This window comes from Lepisosteus oculatus, chromosome 23 (assembly GCF_040954835.1).
Source record: "Lepisosteus oculatus isolate fLepOcu1 chromosome 23, fLepOcu1.hap2, whole genome shotgun sequence".
NCBI classification, from domain to species: domain Eukaryota; kingdom Metazoa; phylum Chordata; class Actinopteri; order Semionotiformes; family Lepisosteidae; genus Lepisosteus; species Lepisosteus oculatus.
The window spans coordinates 11,285,688-11,297,499 of NC_090718.1; the positions used below are offsets into that span (position 1 = coordinate 11,285,688).

Genomic DNA, 11,812 nt, shown 5'->3' on the forward strand with positions numbered 1-11,812 from the left:
GGACTTAGAAGTCTGTTGGTTGCAAGCTGTGACTGATAGGCTGAGTCCGCCCTGGGTGCCTCCTCTCTCTCGGGCCAAAGCCACCTCCAGCTGGGAGTGAGGGGGCTTGGCTAGAGCTTCCCTCCCTTCTCCTCCCCCAGGGGCTGTACCTCGGCTCCCTCCTAGGGACCCTAACCCCCCAGAGACTATCTAAAAAGGCGGGAAAATCTGGAGCGACTTAAAAAGGGGGTAGCCCCCGCAGTTTCCAAGTCACGATGCGATAGGGTGTCCCCTTGCGGCCGTGGCGCAAAGTACAAAACAACCCATCGCATCGCTTCTCAGAAACTGATTGCTCTCTCCAGATTTTGCAGCCAAAAACTTACAGAAGTGAGACACCAGCCCAGAGCAAACCCTTCCAACACACCTTGAAAAAATAGCAGACATTTCAGAAAATGCAAAGCAACGTTTTTTTTTATTTCAGAATGCACAGCACATACAGTAGCAGCAGTCAACAGGGAACAGTTTAACAACATAACGACATTAAGATCAAGATACAACACTGAATCGGTACATTACAGTCACTGTTCTCAAAAATAAAATTTAAGGAAAAGTACACATTGTCAACAATAACTTGCCAATGCACGACGAGTTGCTGGAGTGGAAACGAGATCGACGGAGCGCTGAGGATCAGGAGCCGCAGAACTGAAGACAAAAGAAAAAACACCAAGTTAACAAAATACGGGCTTTGCAGAATGGATTCACTTGATGTGCTAAATAAAAGTTAAACATTTAAACGTGGTGCTTGAATATATATATATGTATATAAACACGATGAAATGCAATGAGAAAACAACAGATTAAATGAGAAAGCAAAGATAGATCCCTGTCCCGCTACTCCAAAAAACTCCAGAACATACGTTCAGCCACATAAGAATTCAATTCCGTTGAAGAACCAGCGTCTTAAGAGTTTGCTTTTTCCGTTCAACAAAAGCACAACGAAACGAAAAGCAGCAATGTAGTTAATATATGCCTGTTCCGGGTAAAAATGTGTGAAAAGCAGGCAAAATGTGTCGTCTTAACAAGTTACACAAATATTAATAGAAAAGCGGAAGGTTGGAATATTACTTACCGTTAAAAAAAAACACTTTTCATAACTGGTATCCCGTTCTTGAAATCCTTTTGGCACCTGGAGAAATAAAAACCTAACGAATTAATCCGTTTAATCTTGACAATATTTGTATCATTTCGGAACGAAAAACGTTCTTTTAGCCCCAATCCGCCAAAGGACATTACACAGCTAAGGACTTTAAAAAGTTAATATTAGAAGAACAACTACAGCCCCAGACACCTAGAGATACCATGTTTTAAAAACATACAATGAAAGTACAAAGCATGATAGTATAAGAACCTTTATACAAACTTTTCAAACTTCGAGAGCACGCTCCAACGGACAGGACACTCATTTCGGCGTCCTAAAACACAAAGAAAAGAAAAAACATAACAATTAACAACAGTAGCAACAAAATACTTTTCATCTTGCTTTCCCCAAAGTGAAATTTGATTTTTTTGCACTTAAAATCAGAAAATTCGAAATAAAACGCAAACGCACCTCGAGCCGCCCCAGCTCGTCCCGCCGCCATCTTGCCGAGCGCACCTGTGGAACAGGTGGACGGGGCGTGTCCGCTGAGGAAGGTCACTCTGGAGGCGGGCTCCGGTCCTGACGGACAGCTGCGGATTCTGTTACAAGGGCTTCAACACTGACGTTACTGGAGATAAACAGAAACTTCAACTCACCAGATCATACATAAAGCATTTGTCGTCTAAGGATTCTCAGAAAACCTAAAACAGTGACACTCCCCTACGAGGCTGTGCTCGACGGGAACTTCTAGCTTGCGGCCAGCTGACCGAATCAAGAGGAATGTGCTGGATAGGGACCCCTGCCGCTCCTAGTTAGGACTGCACCTCTCTTTCACTGCTAGTGCCACACCCGTCCTGCAGGTGTCTCAGTGGTATAAGGGGCTGCTTTTTAGAATTCCGTTCATTACTATTCATTCATAAAGGACTTAAACCCCCCATTTTCCTTGTTTTGGAGGGCCCCGAAAATGGAACCCCCCAAAACGGCCGGCGTGGTAGAGAACAGCCACCTACACAAACTCACCCCGACAGCACGAGAGCTACACCCGGGGCTTAGATCTCAGACTGACGGGGAGGCTCGGGGCTCGTCTTTAACTCCCCAGCGTCTCTGGGAGTCGATCCAATTGTCTGGACTTTAGAAAGTGCCCGATGGGTTAGCCCACGGAGCCACCAGGCCGGCCACGCTAAAGATCGGCCATGTAACTCTCTTATTCAGTCTTAACCCTAGTCACAGCTTTGAGACGAGACAGTTCCCCCTGTTTGCTCGCTTTTCAAGCATTAAGCCTACTGAGACGCCTTTGTAATGTATTTTTCTAGGTTTTTTGCGACTGGACATGATTAACCTTTCGAACGACAGTGAAAAATAAAGTATTAAAATTAGCAGTAGAGTTGGAGGAGCCTGTATGTCATGAGTCAGACGTGAAGTCTGAGAGACTAAAATGTTAGTTTTTTATTTTTTTAAACACAATGCTGAAATGTTTCTAAAGACAACTTTAAAAAAAAATCAGTCGGTGTCACGACATGATAAATTTATATTTCACAGACTAGTGATGATGTAATAACTCGTTTTGTAATCAATGGATATCATATCGATCCTTTTATTGTTATTTTATATACTATTATTAATATACTATAAGATACAATTACTATAGTCAAATGCAAGAGTGCAGGTGGTAAAAATGTTGTCTATGAATATCAGACGGCTGGCACTGAACCTTCAGAAACAGTGCGCGCCAGGTATTTAGGGGTTTAATTCATAATTCTAATCTCTAAGAGATGTGTAAATTAATTTTGATTAATTTAAAGTAATCAAAACTATAGTGTTATACACTGCGTATACAGGTTTATAGACAGTGTACATTGTTGGGGTACCACTGTCAATGAGTTATGTACAGTACAGTGATCACAGTTGAGATTGACTGTCAAACAGTAGCAGTTCTTACTGCTTGATCCAAAGATTTAAAAAAATCCGAAACTGTTTCTGACGCAATGACGCTAATTTCTAACCTTTCACTATTCATGATCTGAATCCCTGGGGATGAATAAAGTATTTTGAATTGAAAACGAATAAATAAGTCGTAAATATTCAATTGAAGTTTGAATAAGGTTACTTCATCAGTGGCTATGTTAAAAGTATGGAGTGGGATTGTATTCCAAATTACTTGCGTCTGAAAGACTGCGTTTTCAAAGCGGAGACGGCCAACTCCAGGATCCAGTCAGTGTTTTGGACATTTCTAATGAATTAAAATCCAGAAGCCAGGTGTGATTAATCTTGTATCGAGCTTCAATTAGTCTCCTTTAAAAATTGTTCCCTTTAAATAGCAGCTTTGGAGTAGGAGGAAAGATCCGCGATGTTTTGTTTATGTAACAGAAACTTGTATAAAGAGCATCTTCCTATTAAGGTGGGAACAGTTCCAAACTAAATGACAGGAAGCGTCTGAGCTACAGAGTAATAAATAAAATGATCTTGCATTAAAAAAAAAAAGTTACAGCTAAGCCAACAACTTTCCTACTTGTAAAAGGGTGAAAATGTTATACCATTCAAAAGTGCGAGCTATGTTTTAATGCTTGGCCAGGTACGTTGCTCGTGTTTCGACAGGTCTCTAATGCAGTTTCTCCTTTCCAGCTCCCCAGCCTTCCTGTCCTCTACAACCGTCTGAAGGCCGAAGCGCAGAGCTCCCGTGAAGCGTGAAACTGGGGAGATGAGCGGCGAATTCAAAGATGTGAGAAACCGATTGGTCTGTGCTTTGCTTATCTTGCCTCTTGGCTTCAAGTTAAAAGAGCTTTGTGTTTGTACTTGGAGAAATCTCGGAACCGGTTGACGTTTCTCCCTACGAATAAGCCGCTTATTTGTGCCTTCAAGAAGTGGTGCTACCTTTGTATCGGCTATGGCGAGAGGCCGCAATTTGTGACTAAAGGTATTAAAATGTGAAACGCTTTCTCTCCTGTGTTCAAGCAGTAGTTGATCCCGGAGAGCAGCCGGACTCACCTCGCGGTCCCAGGTTACCCACCGTCTCTCCGGCTGTGTCCTGAAAGAGCAGCGTTTCCTCTCCCGGGGCTCCAGACTGCGGACCGCCTGAGCGATGTTCAATACCGACTAATAACGGCTGGATTCGTTACGCCTGTACTGCTGTTTAATTTTTCAATAAACTAATGTATTCCAGGATTCATTCTTAATGACTGAATTTCGAGGGGGAAGTGGTTCGTGTATCTGTAGCGGGGTTACCTCATCTAGGACTAGCGAGTTTCCATGTGCGATCTTCCCATCTCTTTAAAGAGCCTACAGCTACTTCTCTTGTCGCTGCAAGCTGTTCACGGTGCCCGTCGGTCATGAAGTTAGGTGCTTTATCTTCCTCTTTATTATGTACTGCATCAGCTTCTTGACTGTAAAACCCCAGTTACTTGTATATGCACAAAAGGATGCTGCCTGTGAACAAGCACCTGCTTGCTTACAAAATGATCTTGCATCATAATTCTGGTAAAATACACTCGTAATCCTGCAGTCCTCTTTTGGGAAATATTTCTCTTGCCCAAACTGTTGCTGGCAATGATAAAGATCTGGAAGAGCAGCTCCAGCCTTGAACTCTACTGCTGGCAGATCCAGCTCAGATCCCAGTTCTGTTAACATGTAGATTGCTGAGCAGCTAAAGGCAGGAAGGACAAGAGCCTCCAATGTTAATTGTAAAGTGCTCTGTGTAGAAATGGTTAATGTGTTATTGACCAGAACCTGAAAGAGAATGCAAACAAGTCAGGGAGCTTAATGTGCTTTTGTGTGGCTGAGCTCACGATGTAAAAAATCACCACAGCACTGTATGAGCAAATCAAACTTCTAAAAGCGCATTGCAGGGTTAACCAGGAGGTTATGTGGTGCTGAACACACACCCCCATAATCTGCTGTGCAACGCTACAGTTCTGAATGCTCTTCCACATTTACGTAGATATTTTGAGGACAGACCCAGAACTGAAGCAATTTAACTTTTAAAGATTAAGACATGTGCATGTTACTCGGGAACTCTTCAAACATTTAACTATTGGTCAGTGACTGGAAAAAAATAAAATTTTAACATTCAAGGAATTAACTTTCTATGTGTATGATGCAGAATCCAACTCAAAATCGATTTCCTCAAAGCAATATTTTTTCTTCACTACTATGGGCACATATTTAACAAATGTAAATCAACATCCATCTCCATCCTATTCTCCAAGAGATCTGTACAGTACCCACAGCATAGACACAACCAGGAAGAAACTGGACTTTACTCAGAAAAAGACAAATATAAGAAAACCATTCTTAGTTTTCTTACTAAGGCAGTTTACATTTCCTCTTTTTTTCACAAAACATTAAACACTGAACTACTGTATGAACAGATTGTTTGAAATACAAGAGACATAGAAAGGTTCAATATTTGTTGCTCCAGGTGCAGAGCTGTTACTGAACATGGAGAATGTGTATCAAGTGATACAATGATCACTGTATTGTTTTCCTAACAATTCAATCTTTTTATATCAACATTTGTTCCACAAACTGGGAAAGTGATATTTTTTAATCCACTGAAAGAGAAAACCCTGCATCATGACTCCCTGTTAATGATGTAAGAAACTGCTGTTAAGAGTGACCTCTTATACAGGTGAAGCTGCAGACTGTGTTGACTGTCCAGGTGTCCTCATGATCCTTCCAGCTCAGGGACTCAGGGGAAAGGCCTGTGCTCGTCAGCACTGCTGAGAATTGAGAAATACAATCATTAATCACTGGAAATAAAATCATTTTTCCATCAGTAAATACGAAAACAGATTTCACTATGTGACAAGGCTACCTAGAACTAAAACTGCTATATAACAATTTTGTGTGCATTTCATAAATAGGAACTGATACTGAATATCATTACAGCCTACATCTCAGTCTGTTTCACAAAAGTAAAGGTTAACAACCTGCCCAACGTCCCTCTGTATTACTCAGATAGTTACTGGCCTTTGCCAGGGTAGATTTACACTCTTCCAGAGCACATACAGTATATACTGTACACATACAGACACACACGTTTAACTACAGATACTCTCAGAGTTCAAACAAGTATTGACAGGTTTTCTGAGGAATCAGCAGCAGGGAAGGACAGTTGCCGAAGACCAGAGGAAATTATAATCAATATAAAGCCTACTGTTTAATCATTGTCTATGATGAATTATATTGCTTTTGATAAAAGTAGATTATGAGCTCAAATGACAGTGATAAAACTTAATTAAAGCAGTCTAGAATAACAGTACACTTGCTAGTGATGGATTTCTGCTCTGACAATGTGGCCCCCTAATCAAACAATTGAAATTCATAACATGCTTTTATCTGGCTGCATAAGTAAGGTTGGAATTAACTTGCATAGTGCAGAAGTCAAGGAGCGTGTAAAACTACCTGTTGGCAAATACTGAACCCAGATAAAACTGCGAGAGGATGAGTGGCAGTGTCCTGTCTGAGCCCTGCATAACCCAGGATATACAGTGTAATATACCTCAGGAGTTAAGAAATGTACTTTGTAAACTGGAATATATTACATCCACACACAAAGTATATATGACAGAAATACAGAATATACTTTTTCATAACATGGTAGGAAGTCAGTAAAGCAAATTCACCACAGTTACAGAAGACCTGCAGGTCTTCAAGAACCCCTACCAGGTGCACTGATAAAGTATTTCTCACCCCACAGGAGGGGACACACTTCACTCACCCCTCAATGCAGCTCTCCTGGGTCACTGACATATAGCCGCAGTTCAGTCACCGCAGACCAGGTGAAGGAGTGAGAACAGACTGTGAGGGAATCAAATAGGACATTTCAGGAGGCCAGACTGCTGCTGCAAAAACACAGGAGAGTAAAAGTTATATAAGGCTTTCCATTAAGAACTGAATCCCTAGCATTTAGATTGAAACGTGTTGCACTTACACTAGGTAATAAGTATTCAATGAAAACTAAATGAAAGTGTGATGCCGTGGGGGTTACAGTTATCTGTCAGGGAGATTAGTAGATGGAACTCAAGACCAGACCACGTCTTAGGCAAATTTTAGTTCAACAAACAAGCCTTAATTGTTGAGAGAGAAAAGTAATCAGAAAAACAAAACGCCCTCTTCTCGCAGGTATATTCTTAAATAATAAGCTCTATATCAGGGAATCTGGTCTACCCTGATAAAATAAAACACAGAAACAAAAAATACCTTGATGCAAAAACACTGGAAAACAAATAAGTCCAGGTGTCCTCACGATCCTCCCAGCTCAGGGACTCAGGGGAAAGGCCTGTGACTGACAGCACTGCTGAGAATTGAGAAATACAGTCATTAATCACTGGAAATAAAATCATTTTTCCATCAGTAAATACGAAAACAGATTTCACTATGTGACAAGGTTACCTAGGACTAAAACTGCTATATAACAATTTTGTGTGCATTTCATAAATAGGAACTGATACTGAAAATCATTACAAGCCTAAATCTCAGTCTGTTTCACAAAAGTAAAGGTTAACAACCTGCCCAACGTCCCTCTGTATTACTCAGATAATTACTGGTCTTTGCCAGGGTAGTTTTGCACTGACCCAGAGCACATACAGTATATACACACACATACAGACACACCTGTTTAACTGAAGATACAAATACAAGTCCCAAAGTTCAAAAGAAGTATCAACAGGTTTTCTGTAGTGTCAGCAGCAGGGAGGGACAGCTGCTCAAGGCCAGAGGAAAATATAATCAATACAAAGCCTATTGTTTAATCATTGTCTATGATTAATTATATTGCTGTAGATAAAGGCATATTATGAGCTCAAATAACTGTGATAAAAGAAACTGTCAGTCAAACCCAACCCAATTAAAGCAGTCTAGAATAACAGTACACATGCCAGTGATGGATTTCTGCTCTGACAAAGTGGTCCCCAAATCACAACAATCATGTTCATAAAAAGCTTTTATCTGGCTGCATAAGGGAAGGGTGGGAAGGTTCACCCACCCCTCAGTGCGGCTCTCCTGGGTCACTGACGTGTAGCAGCAGCTCAGATTTCAGGAGGCCAGACTGCTGCTGTAAAAAATAGGAACATAAAAGTAATGTCAGGCTTTACATTAAAAACTGAAATGCTAGACTTTAGATTGAAATATGTTACACTTCGGTGATAAGTATTCAATGAAAACTACAAAGTGTGATACCATGGGGGTTACAATTATCTATCGGGTCGATTAATAAATGGTATTTGAGACCAGTTAAACAAGTCTTTATTTTCTAGAGAAAAGTATTTGGAAAATAACAGGATTCATTTACATCTGGTTGGTATATTCTGAAAAAGTAACCTCTATATTGAGGACAGTGGTATACCCTGTTTAAAAAAAGACTTCACAAAAACTGTTGGAAACAATTATCTTTTATTAAAAAAAAAACATACATTTCTTCTGAAAGTTATAAAAATAAATCTGGTCATTTTTCTCACAAAACAATTGATTCAATCTTATCTTCTTAAAAGTATAAAAATAAACTGCCTCAGAAACGGGTCTTCCATTTATTCCTTTTCCTTAGTCATCAGTAAACCTCCTTCCTTGAATTAAAAAAGTGCCTGTTAATCCCATTTAATCTTTCCCTTTTTCTCATCCTCTATCAGTCTCTTTTAAAAAGGACTACCGGGGGGGGGGTCTCTTGCTTATTTATTTACCTTTCTCTTTTTTCCACTTCTCTCTTCTTCCCTTCCCTTCCTTTGTTTTGCTATGTTTTAGTTTTAGTTTAGGGAATTACATTACCAAATACAGTCAGATGTAGTTTCTGTGCAGCTTGGCTTCAGTAAGCACTGTACTTTCTACTCTCTGTTATCTCTGGGTTCGATTTATATGGCCTGCAGGTAGGAGCACACCTGTGTCTTATTCCACTTCTGTCATCATTTTGGTATTCTACTATGCGGTACCTCCATTTCACCATCTTAATGCAATCAGAATTCTCAGTGAAATCTAAGACACTCTTCTTAAAGGTCTTCCCATTCAGTACTGTGCCTCTAGCAGCAAATTCATAGTTTAGAACAAATTGATGTGAAACTAAACATCAAACATTTACCTTCCTTGGATAACTGTTTCACAGTCCTGAATATCAAGAATATTCACACATTCTACCAAGGAAGCAGCTGGACAGAGCTACAGCTAGAGAATCCAGTTCATACTCAAACACTGCTGGAGAAGGACAGTGGAGCTGTTATTTTACAAAGTCCCTTACATTAGACAGGGGGCTTCGAGCAAAAGAACCTGGATTATAAAACACAGGTTGTGTGTCAGCAGAGCAGAGATACTCCTACCTGCATTGTGGCAGCTGTGTCCCCTAACAAGCTCAGTGTGCAGGATCTCTCCTTCCCAGAAGCAGCAGCCTTCAGGTCTGAAATAAACCACGATGCACACACTCTCCATTAAAACTGGAAAGAGTCCCCTCATTAGCAAGTGAACACTGTAAATTTCAGTTTCTCTCATTAGAGAGTGAACACTGTCACAGAAATAGGCATTTCTAAATTCTCTCACCTCACTTGCACGCTCTTGGCATTCTGTTTAAATCTCTAGGTTAAGGTACTGTTTGCCCAAATTCCTGATATGGTGGAATCCGGTTTTCTCCATTTTGTATTTTGTGCTTGTACGGTGGCTGGGTCATCCCTACAGCTTATTGGACTGTTAGAATTCTGCCTGAATGGCAAAGCCCTCATCCTTATAGCACGTTTAATGGTCTGTGACAGTTTTACAGCTCTGCATCAATGTGAAAGCCTGCTTCAAGTGTAGGCAATAGCTAACTTTTTCTTGGGGTCAATTAATAACGGCTCGTTTAAAAATGCAATCAGATTTTATTCCTTTAAACAGTCATACTGTAGCTTGTAAATGACACTTATTTAATTTTTAATGCAGTTACCTGACTCATAATTACAAATCATCTCCTAACTTTCAAAAATTGTGCGCTGCTTGTACACACTGGTGGCCGCACCGTAAAACACAGCTCCAGGGTCTTTTAGCAGTTACCCCAAAACCTACGAGTTTGCCCAGAAACAACACACCGGTCGAAATACACCATACAAGATATGAGAAACCTTTAATGATGTCTACATGCCTATACACACACACACACACACAACAACAACGTTTGCTAAAGGTGGATGGTGTTGGCAAACATGGTACGTATAAGAGATCTGCTTTAACACGTTCGTAGTGATTATAATGCAAAGACGTAAAAATATTCAGACGGTAGAAGGTTGCCTTCTATTTAACTTAAAATGTGTCCGTCCTTCTACCAGTTCTGTTCTGAACTTCAAACATACCCTCTCTCAGGAGGAGTATATGAAGATGGTAAACAATTTGATTGGTTGCCATGTCAGGCCAATAGGAACTGAATAGACACCTCTTCTGATTGACCAATAGAAACAGCTCCTCCGTATATGAAAGACTGACCAATAGTAAATACAGGTACTCCGGCCCCCGCCTTTGACAATAAAGCTTGTCTCTGGTTTCCGAATGTTGCACAAAAACATTAGTAGAGATCTTTGTGGTGCTCTTATGTCATTGCCGTAAGAGGTTTTATCATTTGGGTAATGGGTTTCAGGTGGGGTTAAGACAAAAGTGTAGGGGTGTTAATGTCCTGTCCTTGTTAATAATCTCACTTATTCAATGTCACTTCTCTACCCCATAGAGAGAGTCTGTGGGTGAAGAGTGCCTGGTGTCACCTCAGGTACTTCTGCATTTACATTTCCAAGTAAATCCCTGCCAAGATACTTCAGGATGAAAAGCACCATCTACAACAGTTTTGCACAGTATTGAAATGACTACACTAGTCAATACGTGAATACTTGATCTTGAAATGTTTAAATGCAGCTCTGGTGTCTCTCTAATTACATCCAAGAAACTGCTGCTTGTGTGACAAATGGAAGGCTTATGAAATTCTCAGGTAGAATATTACTACAGCACAGCATTTGACAAAACCCAGCTGCCATTTTCTGCAGGGTTGTTTCTCCAATGGTGCAGCGTACCTTAGCTGGTATTTCAGAAGTGTGTGAGGACTCCACACTGGACTCTTACCAGAGGATGTCCTCTGCTTTTGCAACCTGCTGTAGTTTTCTACAAAAAGGTTGGACCAGAGAAGGGTGTCTCCAATCCTAGAGAAAATAAAGGCTGGTTTTACAAGTCATCCACCATTTAACTGGGAAAGTTAAATAATGGAATAACTGACCACTCACTGATAGGTCCTTACCTTGAGGTATCTGCTACTAGGTGGTTTAGATTTTTTACACAACCTGTAAATTAGCTCCTTATCCCCCCAAGAAACCTAACTCAGGCTCCCCAAAAACAGCTTGAGAGGCACAGGTTAAATCTGAGCATTGGTTATAGTTACAAGTAGCTAGTGAACTTAACCTAGCTCTTACTTATGAGATTTGAATTTCTGTCTGTTAGATAGCAAGGTTACAACTCTACATTGTTTTGCTTACTTTATAACTGTGGACTCCAAGTAGAAATAAGACCTAAGGAGTTCTTAATCCAACCCCTCCTTATACATCAAGGAAATTGTACAGTTGACAGCAGGTGGCAATAAAGTCTGAAAAACTCCTGAAGGAGTATTACCCTTCCACTGATCTTCAGATCAAAGTGTGCAAGATGATCCTGCTGTTCTGGTGCCACTGAAGATAAAACTCACTGTACAAGTTAATGGCTGTACACAAAAAA

The 11,812-nt window shown here is 40.5% G+C and overlaps 2 long non-coding RNA genes across 3 annotated transcripts; one reads left to right on the forward strand and one right to left on the reverse strand.

The window, feature by feature from the left end:
* Positions 1-432: 432 nt before the first annotated feature.
* On the reverse strand, positions 433-2,302 carry LOC107075597 (uncharacterized). 2 transcript variants are annotated; one of them, XR_011183273.1, is made up of 4 exons: positions 1,589-2,302; positions 1,400-1,451; positions 1,109-1,165; positions 433-681 (listed from the first exon to the last, which is right to left on the reverse strand). It is a non-coding gene; the product is annotated as an uncharacterized lncRNA (long non-coding RNA). The 2 variants fall into 2 exon arrangements; XR_011183272.1 differs by having other exon boundaries at positions 1,388-1,451.
* A 1,136-nt stretch (positions 2,303-3,438) lies between these two features.
* On the forward strand, positions 3,439-4,279 carry LOC107075596 (uncharacterized). The gene is made up of 3 exons (XR_001477108.2): positions 3,439-3,515; positions 3,740-3,836; positions 4,073-4,279. It is a non-coding gene; the product is annotated as an uncharacterized lncRNA (long non-coding RNA).
* The last annotated feature ends 7,533 nt before the right edge of the window (positions 4,280-11,812 follow it).